Source organism: Spermophilus citellus, assembly GCF_964194105.1.
Source record: "Spermophilus citellus genome assembly, chromosome: 6".
Classification (NCBI taxonomy): Eukaryota; Metazoa; Chordata; class Mammalia; order Rodentia; family Sciuridae; genus Spermophilus; species Spermophilus citellus.
In genome coordinates, this window is record NC_138187.1 from 72,191,504 (window position 1) to 72,209,544 (window position 18,041).

Sequence of the window (18,041 nt, forward strand, 5' to 3'; positions counted from 1 at the left end):
ATGTGGGCTGCAACCAGCAAAGCCATAGGGGCCGAGCTACACAAGGCATTTGGAGAGAACATCGTGGTGTAATGTGCTCCAGATGCTGTACCTGGAGCTACAGGACTTGAACTAGTGATCCTCCTGTCTCAGGAGGTTATCATTTCAGAGAAATTTTCTCCATTATAGAAAATTTAAAAAATGAAAGAAACCTTTTAAATCATTAGATCAATATTTTAAGTATAAAAGTAGGAGTAAATGTTACAGCTGTAAAATGGAATAACAAATGCATGACCAGGGCTGGGGTTGTGGCTCAGCAGTAGAGCACTTGCCTAGAATGTTCGAGGGCCTGAGTTCGTTCCCCAGCACCACATTAAAATAAAGGTATTATGCCCAATTACAACTAAGAAATACATATTTTTAAAAAATAATGCATGACCAAGCAAATTTTTAGAGTTGATATAAGTATCACCTAAGTTTTATGAGGAAATGCTTTGTAAATTGCTTTGTAAAAAGGATTATTTTCCTCCACACTTTAAAGGATGAAAGTTGGGACTACATAATTAACTGTTTAATTTAGTAAGGGATATTTCCAGAGTTAAACAAAAAAATACAAATGCAGATGTCTGAAGAAACAAGGGAGGTTCACACATGAGTGAAACAGGTTTTGACAAAAAAATTCAGAAAATGGCAGCCTTGTGACAAAGTGGAGGGTGTATGCCCATGAAAAGTGGGCAACCCATCCTAGGTTTTTCAAGAAAAGCTTGGACTCTGGGAATTTATGCAAATTTCACTGATTTGAAAATATTGATAAGTAAACCAATTCCCATGTAAACATGTTTTAAGTTTAAATTCAGCTTTTAAACTATAAACCTATAATTTTTATATGAGGCTTTGTATCCTTATCAAATAATGTCCAGAAAACAAACTTATCCATGTTTAATTACCCTCAGATATAGGAACAATGGATAAAGACAATGGCCAGCATTGTTCTGTTGGCTTACTGTATTCCAGGTACCCAGTGTGCTTATACTTCTATATTCATTATATCAGTTGATACTTATAAGAAAGTTTTAAGGAAAATTATTATTGTAACCCCTAATTTCAGAAAGAAGACAGAGGATTGGAAAGTGCTTAAGGTTGTAATACTGTAAATGAGTCAAGACACAAACCAGGTCAAAGTCCACAGTAAATATTAGGTGTTCAGTAATAGATGATTGCAGTTTAGTTTAAAAGAGCAATGCTTCCCATTCTGAGGTTCCTGATTCCCTGTCTGTCCCCAAATTGATAAACAGTCTTTATGTGACTTAGTTTAAAAGACTAATAGAAAACTATTTCCTATTAGCAGGGAAAGGGAGTTTGCTAGAAACATTTTTCGAATTATCAAATCATATAAATTAATTAAGGGATCATTGTAAGAAGAAAAGTTGTAAAATACAATGCAGAAATTATTTTTAATATTTATTTTTAGTTGTAGTTGGACACAATATCTTTATTTTATTTATTTATTTTTATGTGGTGCTGCAGATCGAACCCAGAACCTTGAATGTGCTAGGTAAGCACTCTATGCTGAGTCACAACCCCAGGTATTGTGGAAATGCTTTGTAAATTGCATTTACATCAAACCTCTATATGTTACATAAAGAACTACATATCCTAAAGTATATTTAAGCTTTAAAATATTTGTTTGACAAAACTATTAGTAGCAATTTATGGACCTTCAAATATTTTAGATTTAATAGATAAAAGATATTTTTCAAAGAATGTAAGCACCAAAATATTATGCTGAAAAGACCGTTGAAAAAGGAAGTGCAGGATGATACTATTACATTTTGAGATGTGATCAAAATCTCTTCCAATAGATACATGTACAAGATCATATTAAAAGTCATCAAATTGAATCTTTTACTTTGCATTTTTGTCCCCAAGAATAATAAAGAAAAGTAACCAAGAAAGATGAGAGTAATTTTTCACAAACTAGACATCACATCAATATATTCATAAAGAATATACGTTGAAAGCTTATATATTACTAAATCTTCTCATTTTAAAACAACTATCTTTAATAATGTATTAAAAATCCAAATAGCATGAACAACATGCACCTGCATATATCTGTCAAAACTTAGCACTTAGGCTCTGCCAAATCCAGAAAATGTGTCAACTTTATCAACTTACCTTTAGCAAAGCTTGAAAATATAATGTTCAGATACCAAGACACAGAATACACGTCTAAGGCTGCAGCTGGAGTCCTGGACCTGTAACACATAACAACCACACACACACACACACACACACACACACACACTATATATATATATATATATATATATATATATATATATATATATGCCATTATAAGGATAAATATTCAGGATCTGAACTTAAACACTTGGGGCAAGAACAGCAAGACTGTACTCATTCTTCAATTTTAGCACTTTTACACAAGGAACACTAAGCTCCTAAAATTACTCTAAAGCTACTAAAATAATATGAGTTACAAAAATTCTTGAGAATTTGGACTCCTGGACAATTAGTTAATTCACCAAACTACAGAAACCACAAGAAAAACCCATGAAGATACTTTGGATTTTCACACACAAACCCTTTTTTAAAGTTAGTCTCATTACAACAACTATGTCAAGGTTTACAGGCCCATTTCCATCCTAACAATTAACAACTGCTTTAAAAAAAATCCTCAAAGGGGGATTTTAGCAAGGTGCTAATACAAAGCACTGGAGAAGAGAATAGGGCAGCTGGTGAGCAAGCTGAGATGGAATCCTTTTCAGGCAAGATTTCTCTGTTTATAAGGATCGCACTTCTCTGCTTTCTCTATTCTTTTTTTTTTTTTTTTTTTTTTTATGCTTTGGTGGGAACAGGGACCTCAGCTCCTAGAGAAATCACCCTTCAATACAATTTGGGGACTCAGGATGAGCTGTAGGATGCTGCGCTTGCTGCAGTACCTCACCAAGTGGACCAGGCCAGGGGCGCATTAGCTCTCCAGTTCACCCCTCCAGTCTCGCTCAATTGCTCCCTCTTATTCTCTCCTTAAAGTAAGCTCTCATAGCCCTTGGTATCCTAAAAACATTCTTGTCGTCTATGTTGGCGGCTAGACGCCTCATGCTCTCTGAGCCCGGGTGCATGCCACACATCCCCAGAGCTTCAGTGCCACTTCCCTGCTGCCGTCCCTCGCGGGTCACAGGAGCTGCCCCAACCCTTACCTGGGCACCAAGCTGGGCGCTCCTTAGTCCCTACTGCCCACTGGCGGCAGGAGCTCCTTGGAGGCAGGCGGTGGGGTGGCCCTAAGGGCGGTTGCCTTGGTAGAAATGGGACCTGGCCGCCTGCCAGGGGCGAGACAGAGGTGGGCAGGAAAAGCAGATAGGAGTCTCCTATAGGAAAGACGCCTGGTAAGTCCCTGGACCACCGCCTATCCCGTGAGGGTTCTGCTCTTCCCCCTGCAGCGCGCGCCAGGGCCTCTGGTTAACAACCGCCAGCCAGCGGTGGCTACTCGCGGGACCCTGGGCTGGACAAGAAGGGGCTTCGCCGCCCCCCTCTGACTTGGCGTTGGAACCGAAGGGAGCCCTGCATCAACCCTGGAGCGCCCTGGTTTGCAGGATCGCCCTTAGACAAGGCAGATGCCTCAAGGAAAGTCTCTCCCCTGCTCTGAATAATGTCCAAACCCCAAAGAACTTCTCCCAAATATGTGCTGCTGGGACCATGAGTCAAGCTCCGACCGAGGTAAAGAACTTTGATTTCATTCCTGAGAAAGCAAGTGGAAAATAAGATCGCCCCAGGAATCAGTGCACTTTGACAGCCTGCTAAGGAAGCTAGGGCCTGTTAATCACCAGCCCTCTCTGGCCTGCTGACGTCCAGTGGGCTGGACAAACTGTGATACCCGGTGGGAGGGGGGTGCAGGGATGAGGTCCAAGCTCATGAAAAGTCTCAAGGAACATTTTGGGTTATGCCTTTTTCCCTTCAAAAGGAAAAGATAACAATCAAAATGTTCTTTGATTCTGTTAATAATCTAAATGGGTCTGTGGATTATATCAAAGGAGAATTATAAAGGAAACCAAAAGAGATCATCTAGCCAGAGTCTGCATCTTTCTTAAATGTGGTGGGGGAATATATATAGTTTCTTAGTGTTCATATAATTTATCAATATATAATTTATATATATATATATATATATATATATTATATATTATATATATATAAATTTTATATACATATAACATTTCTCAATAATCCTGCATTTTCTTATTTTTCTCACACTTCTGCTACATTTTATTTTTAAAATCATTCCTGGCTATTTCATGTTCTTTCTTACAATTGAGAATGGGATCAATTTTTTTCTATAGTATTTTGAGTATTATTTGCCTATATTAAAATTGCTGCTTTACTGTGTATGTGCATATGGATGTATGTATGATATAAATGGAATTATTTGCCTGGATGTCAAAAAGACTTTTGGCATATTCACAACCCTTCCTTGTAAAATAACTTAAAATTTAGACACTGAACAGTGGATTTTTAATACAGAGTATATTAAATCAATGGCCCAATGTATAAACAGCTTCAAAATTGCAAGTTGTTTTTTTTTTAAAGATCACCACAAATATATTTTTAAACTTCTCTGCTTGAGATGTATCTAAGAAAAAATAAGAATTAACAAGAAAACAGCCTAACACAAAATTAAGCAGCAGCCTTAACAGGCAAACCATATTCAAAATACAATTAGAAAAAATTGATTCAATTCACAATGAAATAACCAAGAAAAATTTAAAAAATTAAAAATGTAGGAGAAACATAGGGAAAATAAGAAAAATGCAAGACTGTTGAGAAACTATTTGTAAGATTTTACTAATTGGAAAGATATAAGCTGCCTAAGTGAGAACACAAGATTTTAAATGTGCAAACTTCAAGTTCATTACCCTATTTTATATGCATACTATTCCTCTCTAATGAAAATATCTATAATGTAGATATCTCTACTAATAAACTGAAGCAAAATAAAATGAATTCTCAAAGGTCATAATCTTTGTAATGTCTTTAAGTTAATAAACCCCAATAAAACTCTGTAAATGCTCAGATTACAATTTGATCCTCACAGAAGTACCAGAGTGAAATTGTGCTGCTTCAAATAATCTAGACACCATTTACTAGTTTCCCAAGCACAGGAAGAATAGGATTAGGCTTTGCTCTGCAAGAAGAACTTTCTGGGACCTTTCTCTCCCTCCTTCTTCCATACTGAATACACATCTCTTCTCTGCTTAACCAAACTGTTATAATCTCTGTTGTGATACACTTGTTTGTTCCTTTCCTAGGGAAAAACATTTGCTAGAATGAGGATGGTTGAATATATTAGTCACTTTTAGTGAAATCTCATCTCTCCATTTCTCATTCATCCTTTAATAAATATTTACAGAGTATTTTAGTGTTCCCTGCATTGAATTTTACAACCATTCCCTTCATTGAATTTGAGGCCCATCTTTGCCATATATAGCTGTAAAATGCATGTTTGCCTTCTTGATATGAGCTGGTACTCCAAAGTGAAAATTATCAATATAAATGATACTCAAATAGTTGGGACCAAAGTTTCTAAATCATCTAACTTATTGTCTGGATTCTTTCTTAACTCCTTAGAACAGGTGGCCCAGGTGTTTTCTTGATCATTATTTTGGGCAATTTGGTCTGTCGCTTTCTTATTGTCAGTTTTCCAGGCCTACAAAGCTGTAAACATTTACAACATGGTTCAAGTAAAACCAAAACTATTTTTTAAATTATACTTATTGAGGCTGAAGAAGCCAAGAGTTGGACTTATTTGTAAAATAATCTACATTTAAAACCTCACTGGTGTTATCCACTTGATGTTTCTCTATGATTTTTGAACTTCTATTATCCTTTGCCTTTATATTGTGTAGGAAAGAGGAGCTGTCCAAATTTGTTTTGTAGTTCTGTATACACTTTTTGTAAAGTGTATATAAACAGTTTTATATAGCACTTGCAATATAGGCTTTTATGGGCCTTGTGTTCTTTGTGTTTAAGGAAGTAATAGAATGAGTAGAAAGGAAAAATATGTTTCATTTGTTGCATGGTGATTTTTATCAACTACTTATTTCTTACCTGGATCTAAAATTCACTTAATATCAGATACTTCCACTAAATCTCATAATTGGAAAATAACATTTCAAATATCACTATCAGGATAAGAATGTTTGGTTTGGAATCTTTTTTGAAGTAAAACTATAACACAAAGTTTCATTTTAAGTGCTATCTTTTCTAAGAAATTTATTAGAGCCAATCAATAATTATAAGTTTAAAATATACATGATTTAGGAACAGAGAGAAGGGATGAGAATTGAAAACATACAGTAGTTTGTAAAACTTCTTTAGAAGGGAAGGGATTTGACACCTTTCCTTCAAAATATTTACAGCTAACATGGCTCTTTTAAAATTTGAAATGTACTGTGAGGTTTTCTTACTCTCGTTTTCTTTAAAGGCCTTCCCTGTATTGTATCACAGTCTACATTTATAATTGTACTTTTTTCTTAGTGGGACACATTGGGTTGGAGGATGAAAGGTGTGATAGGACCAAAGGGTATTTAAACATCATTGACTCCATCTCCATGTTCCTTGGAGTAGGACATCTGGAGTTAATTCACTTGCCTGCGGCCATATATCAAGTCTGTAGCAGCCAGGGGCAGAACACCGTCTGTCTTTCTTTGTGTCCATGTTCTTGCCAGGATATTCTACTCACTGCATGTTTGATTTTGTGGTAAGTTTTAGGCTGCTGGGAATTCAGTTAGGAAGTCACCCATGGCACTTTACAGATGGATACAAATTGTTCTAGTCTTTCTTTTTAAGCTTATATCCATAGACCCCCAACTCAGTTTCCTTAGAAAACAAGGTCCAGACTGTCAAGTATCCTTATGCTGAAAGTATGGAATCCGATTGGTAAAATATCAGTGTGTAGAAAATTAATTAATAAAATAATTCATTTCTTATTTCATATGGATCAGGAGCTTCGTGTGTGCCAGGAGTTGTTGTAAGTGTAGTGGACAACAACAACCCAAGAAATGGCCCCAAATCCCGGTCACTATGGAGACAGGGTTCTAGTTGTGAAGATGAAGTTAGGGTCTATGAGGAATACAAAAGTATATGAGATTACTACATTCAAGTGCTTAATTAGTCTGTCAAATTCAACAGCACAATGGAAAAATCTAATAGATGCTGTTATTGTGACTTATAGATAACTGTTTTTTTAAAATATTTTTTAATCTTTTTTTTATTATTTTATTGTTGGTTGTTCAAAACATTACATAGTTCTTAATATACCATATTTCACAGATTGTTCAAGTGGGTTATGAACTCCCATTTTTACCCCGTATACAGATTGCTGTGTCACATCAGTTACATTTCCATTGATTTACAAATTGCCTTTCTAGTGACTGATGTATTCTGCTGTCTATCCCATTCTCCACTGTCCCCCCTCCCCTCCCCTCCCCTCCCCTTCTCTCTCTCCACCCCCTCTACTATAAATCGTTTCTTCCACTTATATAATTTTTCTCCTACTCCTCCTTTCCTCTTATATGTAATTGTGTATCTTTTTTCTTCTAATAATCCTGTGGAGAATTCCTAGTAGAACCAGGGCTCAAATGCAGTTGATTGGATTCTAAATCATTTAATCTTTTTGGTACAGCATTTGTTGTTGCTGTTGTTTTAATAAATGACAGCAGAATGCATTACAATTCTTACAAAAATATACAGCAGACTTTTCATGTCTCTGGTTATATATAAAGTATGTTGACACCAATTCGTGTCTTCATACATGTACTTTGGATAATAATGTCTATTGATACAATTTCAAGACCCAGTTTCTCCTCTGAACTTAATACTCTCTGGCTTGAACATAACACAACAATCTATTTTTTTTTTAATCTATAAAAGAAGAACAGTAGGCCTAGCCCTAACTTGTTTTGTTTTGCAGGAGATTTTTGAAAATTCAATAAAATGGCTTTTATGAAACTAGTCTCTAAACCACTATATAAATGTGAAACATTATTATACACCATAATTTTCTTGTTTTTTTTGTCCAGGGAAAACTGGATTTTTTTAGAACCAAGAAATAAAATAAAACTTAAAGAATCTCCCCCTGCCCCGCCATTTTTTATAGTCTATAAGTTGGAAATAGTATTAGTTTTGTCAATAACTAATCTAATCTTTTATGGGCTATTCTTTGTATATCCTAAGAATACCTGTAAACCACAATTAAGAAAATATTCTCCTACATGTTCTAAAGATTTTATAATTTTATAAATAACATTTAGTATTGTTTATTATGTATGACTTGGAGAAGGTGACTAGTTTCATTTTTTCAATTTTTATGTTGCCCAGGTCAACTTTTGTAAATAGTCTATCCTTTTCTCACTGGTATAAAATGTCATAAATAAAGTTTGTAAAAGTTTAGGTTTGTTTCTGGACTTGATATTGGGTTTTATTAGTTTATTCTTTGTCCATGTGCCAATGTGATGCTACTTGGGCATAAATCCTAGCTGCCCTCTTTACCATTTGTCTGGCCTTGGCTACTCAGCCTCAGTCATTGCTTAATAATGGTGCCCACTTCACCATGCAGCTGTTGCTGAGCTATCCCTCATTGCTGACCTTAAAGTTTTAGGTCTTTCTTATCTTCTAAGTAATTCCCATGCCTCCCTTGAGTTCACAGTGATGCCTCTCTTGACCCTGGGGCATGGAAGAATTCTAAACAGTTGTCAAGTAGTCCTTGTTCTTCCTAGATGCCATCTATCCAGGACAGAAGGGTATAAGTTTGTCTGAGTTCCCAAAACTGTGTGGGATTTCTGTTATCCATGCTTGGCTGACCAGTTTCCTCATTTTCTCTATGAGAAAGAGTCCTGAAAACTTTAGCTAATGCCTTAGTTGAGGAAGTATCACCAGGTAAAAGAAATTAGAGAAGTGAATCATTTTAAAATATAATTACAAGTATATTATTATGCAATAAAATTAATAACACATGTTCAGAGACATTTAAAATTTTAAAACTATCATCCTACTACATCAGTCTACATTTACATAAAAATAGCCAAAGTGATTAATTTTCCATCTACTCTCAAGAAATAGGAGTTTTTATATGTCTCACTTCTGCTATTTATTAAGAACCAAGTTTTCAAGATATTTTATTAGGAGGCGGAGCTGTGACCACTGGCAGATCAGGCCCAGCGGCCTGCTGAGGGGCGGAGCCGTGCCCCCCCCCCTGCACCTGCAAGGTAGGCGGACCTGCGACCCACCAGCAGGTCAGGCCCAGCAACCTGCGGAGTGACAGAGCTGCCCCACGCGCCTGCAGGGTAGGCAGACCTGCGACCCACCAGCAGAAAAGGTCCAGCGGCCTGCTGGGGGGCAGGCCCGCCCCCTCCCCCAGTGCCTGCAAGGTCAGGCCCACCAACCTGCGAGTGACAGAGCTGCCCCATGCGCCTGCAGGGTAGGCGGACCTGCGACCCACCAGCAGAAAAGGTCCAGCGGCCTGCTGAGGGGCAGGCCCGCCCCCTCCCCCATGCCTGGAAGGTAGGCAGAACTGTGACCACCAGAAGATCAGGCTCAGCGGCCTGCTGAGGGGCAGAGCCGACCCCTCCCCCCGCACCTGCAAGGTAGGCGGACCTGCGACCCACCGGCAGGTCAGGCCCAGCAACCTGCGGAGTGACAGAGCTGCCCCACACGCCTGCAGGGTAGGCGAAACTGTGACCCACCAGCAGAACAGGTCCAGCGGCCTGCTGAGGGGCAGGCCCGCCCCCTCCCCCACTGCCTACAAGGTAGGCAGAACTGTGACCACCGGCATATCAGGCCCAGCAGCCTGCTGAGGGGCAGAGCCACCCCCTCCCCCCACACCTGCAAGGTAGGCGGACCTGCCACCCACCGGCAGGTCAGGCCCAGCAACCTGCGAAGTGACAGAGCTGCCCCACATGCCTGCAGGGTAGGCGGACCTGCGAGACCAGCAGAGCAGACCTAGCGGCCCGCCAGCGTGGTAGACAGATCACCACATTTGGAGGAGGATCACAGCCACTACCTGCCCTGCAAGGGAGATTTTTCAACTATACAAGAGCAATATAAATAAATAGAGGGAAAATTTCAAAAACACAACAGTTTCACCAAGCAGAAAGAAACACGAGCAGTATCAAAAGAAAAGGAAAGAAAGGACCACAAGCAATGCAGGTCAACTCAACTCTAGAAGAGGTAATAGCTGCAACAGATGGAATGTCAGATAAAGAATTCAGGATATACATGCTTCAGATGATCTGGAGTCTCAAGGAAGACATGAGACAGCAAAATCAGACAATGAAAGATCACTTTGACAATGAATTACATAAACAAAACCAAGAAGCAAAAGATCAATTACACAGGGAGATAGAGGTAATAAAAAACAAACAAATAGAAATCCTAGAAATGCATGAAGCAATAAACCAACTTAAAACCTCAATTGACAATACTACCAGCAGAATAGATCACTTAGAAGATAGAACATCAGACAATGAAGACAAAGTATTTCAACTTGAAAAGAACATAGACAGCTCAGCAAGACTGCTAAGAAACCATGAGCAGAACATCCAAGAAATATGGGATAACATTAAAAGACCAAACTTAAGAGTCACTGGGATACAGGAAGGCACAGAGCTCCAAACCAAAGGAATAAACAATCTATTCAATGAAATAATACGAGAAAACTTCCCAGACTTGAAGAATGAGACAGAATACCAAATCCTAGAAGCCTACAGGACACCGAATGTGCAAAATCATAAGAGATACACACCTAGACACATTATAATGAAGATGCCTAACATACAGAATAAGGAGAGAATTTTAAAAGCTACAAGAGAAAGGAAGCAGATTACATTTAGGGGTAAACCAATCAGGATAACAGCTGATCTTTCAACACAGACTCTGAAAGCTAGAAGATCCTGGAATAACATATTTCAAACACTGAAAGAAAATGGGTTCCAACCAAGAATCGTGTATCTGGCGAAATTAAGCTTCAAGATGGAAAATGAAATTAAAACCTTCCATGATAAACAAAAGTTAAAAGAATTTGCAGCTAGAAAACCATCTCTTCAAAAAATCCTTGGCAAAACATTACAGGAAGAGGAAATGGAAAATAACAATGAAAACCAACAGTGGGAGGTAGGACAGTAAAGGGGGAAAAATAATCAAAGAGGAAAACAAATCAGGTTTAGTAACATTAATAAACAAATATGGCTGGAAGAACAAACCATATCTCAATAATAACCCTAAATGTTAATGGCTTAAAATCATCAATTAAGAGACACAGGCTAGTTGAATGGATCACAAAACAAGACCCAACAATATGCTGCCTACAGGAGACACATTTGACAGGAAAAGATATACATAGAATGAAGGTGAAAGGTTGGGAAAAATCATACCACTCATATGGACTGCGGAAACAAGCAGGAGTGTCCATACTCATATCTAATAAAATAGATTTCAAGCCAAAGTTAATCAAAAGGGATAAAGAGGGACACTGCATACTGCTCAAGGGAACAATACACCAACAAGACATAACAATCATAAATATATATGCCCCAAACAATGGTGCAGCTATGTTCGTCAAGCAAACTCTTCTCAAGTTCAAGAGTCTAATAGACCACCATACAATAATCATGGGAGACTTCAACACACCTCTCTCACCACTGGACAGATCTTCCAAACAAAAGTTAAATAAGGAAACTATAGAACTCAATAACACAATTAACAACCTAGACTTAATTGACATATATAGAATATACCACCCAACATCAAGCAGTTACACTTTTTTCTCAGCACCACATGGATCCTTCTCAAAAATAAATCATATATTATGTCACAGGGCAACTCTTAGACAATATAAAGGAGTAGAGATAATACCATGCGTCTTATCTGATCATAATGGAATGAAACTGAAAATCAACGATAACAGAAGGAAGGAAAAATCATGCATCACTTGGAGAATGAACAATAGTTACTGAATGATCAATGGGTTTTAGAAGACATCAAGGAGGAAATTAAAAACTTCTTAGAGTTAAATGAAAACACAGACACAACATATCGGAATCTATGGGACACATTGAAATCAGTTCTAAGAGGAAAATTCATTGCTTGGAGTTCATTCCTTAAAAAAAGAAAAAAAAAAACCAACAAATAAATGATCTCATACTTCATCTCAAAATCCTAGAAAAAGAAGATCAAAACAACAGCGAAAGAAGTAGAAGGCAAGAAATAATTAAAATCAGAGCTGAAATTAATGAAATTGAAACAAAAGAAACAATTGAAAAAATTGACAAAACTAAAAGTTGGTTCTTTGAAAAAATAAATAAAATCGACAGACCCTTAGCCATGCTAACGAAGAGAAGAAGAGAGAGAACTCAAATTACTAGCATACGGGATGAAAAAGGCAATATCACAACAGACACTTCATAAATACAGAAGATAATCAGAAATAATTTGAATCCTTATACTCCAGTAAAATAGAAAATAGTGAAGGCATTGATAAATTTCTTAAGTCATATAATCTGCCCAGATTGAGTCAGGAGGATATAGACAACCTAAACAGACCAATATCAATTGAGGAAATAGAAGAAACCATCAAAAGATTACCATCTAAAAAAGCCCAGGAACCAGATGGGTATACAGCAGAGTTTTACAAAACCTTTAAAGAGGAACTAATACCAATACTTTTCAAGCTATTTCAGGAAATAGAAAAAGAGGGAGAACTTCCAAATTCATTCTACGAGGCCAACATCACCCTGATTCTGAAACCAGACAAAGACACTTCAAAGAAAGAAAACTACAGACCAATATCTCTAATGAACCTAGATGCAAAAATCCTCAATAAAATTCTGGCAAATCGGATACAAAAACATATCAAAAAAATTGTGCACCATGATCAAGTAGGATTCATCCCTGGTATGCAAGGCTGGTTCAATATACGGAAATCAATAAATGTTATTCACCACATCAATAGACTTAAAAATAAGAACCATATGATCATCTCAATAAATGCAGAAAAAGCATTCGACAAAGTACAGCATCCCTTTCTGTTCAAAACTCTCGAAAAACTAGCAATAACAGGAACATACCTCAACATTGTAAAAGCAATCTATGCTAAGCCTCAGGCTAGCATCATTCTGAATGGAGAAAAATTGAAGGCATTCCCTCTAAAATCTGGAACAAGACAGGGATGCCCTCTCTCACCACTTCTGTTCAACATAGTTCTCGAAACACTGGCCAGAGCAATTAGACAGACGAAAGAAATTAAAGGCATAAAAATAGGAAAAGAAGAACTTAAATTATCACTATTTGCAGATGACATGATTCTATAACTAGCAGACCCAAAAGGGTCTACAAAGAAACTATTAGAGCTAATAAATGAATTCAGCAAAGTGACAGGATATAAAATCAACACGCATAAATCAAAGGCATTCCTGTATATCAGTGACAAATCCTCTGAAATGGAAATGAGGACAACCACTCCATTCACAATATCCTCAAAAATAATAAAATACTTGGGAATCAACCTAACAAAAGAGGTGAAAGACTTATACAATGAAAACTACAGAACCCTAAAGAGAGAAATTGAAAAAGATCTTAGAAGATGGAAAAATATACCCTGTTCATGGATAGGCAGAACTAACATCATCAAAATGGCGATATTACCAAAAGTTCTCTATAGGTTTAATGCAATGCCAATCAAAATCCCAATGGCATTTCTTGTGGAAATAGAGAAAGCAATCATGAAATTCATATGGAAGAATAAAAGACCCAGAATAGCAAAAACAATGCTAAGCAGGAAGTGTGAATCAGGTGGTATAGCGATACCAGACTTCAAACTATACTACAGAGCAATAGTAACAAAAACAGCATGCTACTGGTACCAAAACAGGCGGGTGGACCAATGGTACAGAATAGAGGACACAGTAACCAACCCACAAAACTACAACTTTCTTATATTTGATAAAGGGGCTAAAAGCATGAAACGCAGGAAGGATAGCATCTTCAACAAATGGTGCTGGGAAAACTGGAAATCCATATGCAACAAAATGAAACTGAATCCCTTTCTCTCGCCATGCACAAAAGTTAACTCAAAATGGATCAAGGAGCTTGATATCAAATCAGAGACACAGCATCTGATAGAAGAAAAAGTTGTCTACGACCTCCATACTGTGTGGTCGGGCTCCAAATTCCTCAATAGGACACCCATAGCACAAGAGTTAACATCTAGAGTCAACAAATGGGACTTACTCAAACTAAAAAGTTTTTTTCTCAGCAAAAGAAACAATAAGAGAGGTAAATAGGGAGCCTACATCATGGGAACAAATCTTTACTCCTCACACTTCAGATAGAGCCCTAATATGGAGAGTATATAAAGAACTCAAAAAATTATAGACAATAAGATAACAAATAACCCAATCAACAAATGGGCCAAGGACCTGAACAGACACTTCTCAGAGGAGGACATAGAATCAATCAACAAGTACATGAAAAAAATGCTCACCATCTCTAGCAGTCAGAGAAATGCAAATCAAAACCACCCTAAGATACCATCTCACTCCAGTAAGATTGGCAGCCATTATGAAGTCAAACAACAACAAGTGCTGGCAAGGATGTGGGGCAAAAGGTACACTTGTACATTGTTGGTGGGACTGCAAATTGGTGCAGCCAATTTGGAAAGCAGTATGGAGTTTTCTTGGAAAGCTGGGAATGGAACCACCATTTGACCCAGCTATTCCCCTTCTTGGTCTATTCCCTAAAGACCTAAAAAGAGCATGCTACAGGGATACTGCCACATCGATGTTCATAGCAGCACAATTCACAATAGCAAGACTGTGGAACCAATCTAGATGCCCTTCAATAGACGAATGGATAAAAAAAAAAATGTGGCATTTATACACAATGGAGTATTACTCTGCACTAAAAAATGACAAAATCATAGAATTTGGAGGGAAATGGATGGCATTAGAGCAGATTATGCTAAGTGAAGCTAGCCAAGCCCTAAAATGCAAATGCCAAATGTCTTCTTTGATATAAGGAGAGTAACTAAGAACAGACTAGGGAAGAAGAGCACAAGAAGAAGACCAACGTTAAACAAGGATGAGAGGTGGGAGGGAAAGGGAGAGAGAAGGGAAATTGCATGGAAATGGAAGGAGACCCTCAGGGTTATACAAAATTACATACAAGAGGAAGTGAGGGGAAAGGGAAAAATAATACAAGGGGGAGGAATGAATTACAGTAGAGGGGGTAGAGAGAGAAGAGGGGAGGGGAGGGGAGGGGAAGCGGGATAGTAGAGGATAGGAAAAGCAGCAGAATACAACAGACATGAGTACGTCAATATGTAAATCAATGGAAGCATAACTGATGTGATTCTGCAATCAGTATACGGGGTAAAAATGGGAGTTCATAACCCACTTGAATCAAAGTGTGAAATATGATATATCAAGAACTATGTAATGTTTTGAACAACCAACAATAAAAAAATAAAATACAAAATAAAAAAGATATTTTATTAGGACCCCATCCCACATATTAGCTTACCAAATGGTAACTTGAACTCTTAAATGAGAGGTACATTTTTAATTATCAGCAAAAAAATGTTTTCATCTGAAAATACAAGTCCTCATTAATCATTCTATAAAATTTTCATTGACATAAATAGTTTATAATTAGGTTATGCTTATAGAGCACTTAGATTTTCTTTCAGGCGGAGAGTGTAACAATTTGATCTACAATAATTGCTGAGAATTTCTTTATCAATTAAGACTTACTAAGAGTCTTTATCAGATGACACACATACGTTAGAGCACTAATCTCCATGATACATAAAGAACTCAAAAAACTTAACACCAAAAAAACCACTAACAACCCAATCAATAAATGGGCTAAGAATCTGAACAGACACTTCTCAAAAGAAGATATACATTAAATCAATAAATATAGAAAAAAATGTTCAAAATCTCTAGTAATTAGAGAAATGCAAAGAAAACTATGCTAAGATTTATTCTCATGCCAGTAAGAATGGCAGTTATCAAGAATACAGGTAACAATAAATATTGGTGACGATGTGGGGAAAAGGTACACTTATACATTGCTGGTGGGACTGCAAAGTGGTGCAACCAATCTGGAAAGCAGTATGGAGATTGCTTAGAAAACTTGGAATGGAACCACCATTTGACCCAGCTATCCTACTTCTTGGTCTATACCCAAAAGACTAAAATCAGCGTACTATAGTAATGCAGCCACATCAGTGTTCATAGCAGCTCAATTCACAGTAACTAAACTGTGGAAGCCACATAGATGCCCTTCAATGGATAAAGAAACTGATATATATATATACACACACACAGTGGAATATTATTCAGCATTAAAAGAGAATAAAATTATGGCTTTTGCAGGTAAATGGATGGAGTTGGAGAATATTATGCTAAGTAAGCCAATCCCAGAAAAGCAAAGGCCAAATGTTCTCCTCTGTAAGTGGATGCTGATCCATAATGGGGAGAGGAGAGGCATGGGAAAAATGGAGGAACTTTAACTGGGCAAAGGGGAAGGAGGGTAGGGTAGGGAGGGTACATGGGGGAAGGGAAGATGGTGGAATGAAATGGACATCATTACCCTAGGTACATGTATGACTGCACATATGTTGTGATGCTACATCATGTAGAATCATAGAAATGTAAAGTTGTGCTGCAGTTGTGTACAATGAATCAAAATGCATTCTGCTCTTATATATACCTAATTATAATGAATCAATTAATTTTTAAAAAGACTACCGAGAGGGGGGGGGGGAGAGAGAGAGAGAGAGAGAGAGAGAGAGAGAGAGAGAGAGAGAGAGAGAGACTTCATTGTACCTGCCACCAGCTCTGAGTTGCAGTGCATCCTGTTGCCAGCCTTGCAGGAACAGGGTACAGAGCAGCAGCTGCAGCCCAGGGAGCTGCAATACCTGGGGCAGATCAAGCCCATCCTTTATTGTGGCTTCAGAAAGGAAGACTGAATAGACACTGACACCCTGTACTTTTTTTTTTCATGAAAGCATGCTACAGCCTGAGAGATGAATTCCTCTGCTGACAACCAAATGTGTATTCTGGAATGGTGTTTTGGAGGAGTTGGTGTGATTTATCAAGGGATCCACAAATGCTAAGAACTATCTTCCAGGCAAGTAAACATCTGGGATGCCAGTGCGTCTCAAGCCTTTTGGGATGACCTGGGATTCTCCACCAGAAAAGAAAGGGACCTGGGCCCAGTTGGAGACATTTTTGGACAGAACACAAAGATATGGGTTTAGATTATTCTGATCAAGGAGTAGGCCAACTGCAAAAAGTGATCGACACCATCAAAACTAACCCTGAAGCCAGAAGAATCATCATGTGTGTTTGGAAACCAAAAGCTTTTCTTCTGATGGTGCTGCTTCCATGCCAGGCCTTCTGCCAGTTCTACAAGGTGAATGGGGAGCTGTCCTGCTGGCTGTACCATAGGTCAGGAGTCATGGGCTTGGGCGTGCCTTTCAACATCCAGTGCTATACCCTGCTTACCTTACATGATTGCACACATCACAGACCTGCAGCCAGATGACTTTATACATTCTTCGTAATGCACATATTTACCTTAATCACATTTAGCCACTGAAAATTCAGCTTGTACAAGAACCAAAAGCTTTCCCAAAGCTCAAATCCTTCAAAGGGTTGAAAAAATTGACAACTTCAAACTTGAAGACTTTCAGATTTAAGAGTACAATCTACATCCAAATATTAAAGTGGAGATGGCTGTTTAGAGTGCTTTTAACGGAGTTGGGAAGGTCTTGTCACTTTAGGGGTTGGGTCTGATGCCCAAGTGAAAGTTTTTTTCCTAAAGAAAAAGGAACTAGGTCAAAAATCTGTCCATGACTTACCAATTATTCTTCATTAGCTTTTAAGTATGTTACCACTGCAGACATAACTGCTATTGTTTTAGTAATCATGTTTTGTTAACTGAGGGAGCATGAAAATCCTGAGAGAAGAAAGTGGAAATTTATATAC

At 37.8% G+C, this 18,041-nt stretch overlaps 1 pseudogene across 1 annotated transcript; it reads left to right on the forward strand.

Moving 5' to 3' along the window:
- On the forward strand, positions 1–17,797 carry LOC308651252 (thymidylate synthase-like; annotated as a pseudogene). Its single transcript has 2 exons — positions 1–68; positions 16,888–17,797. The product of its transcript is annotated as a thymidylate synthase-like (transcript).
- Positions 17,798–18,041: the final 244 nt, after the last annotated feature.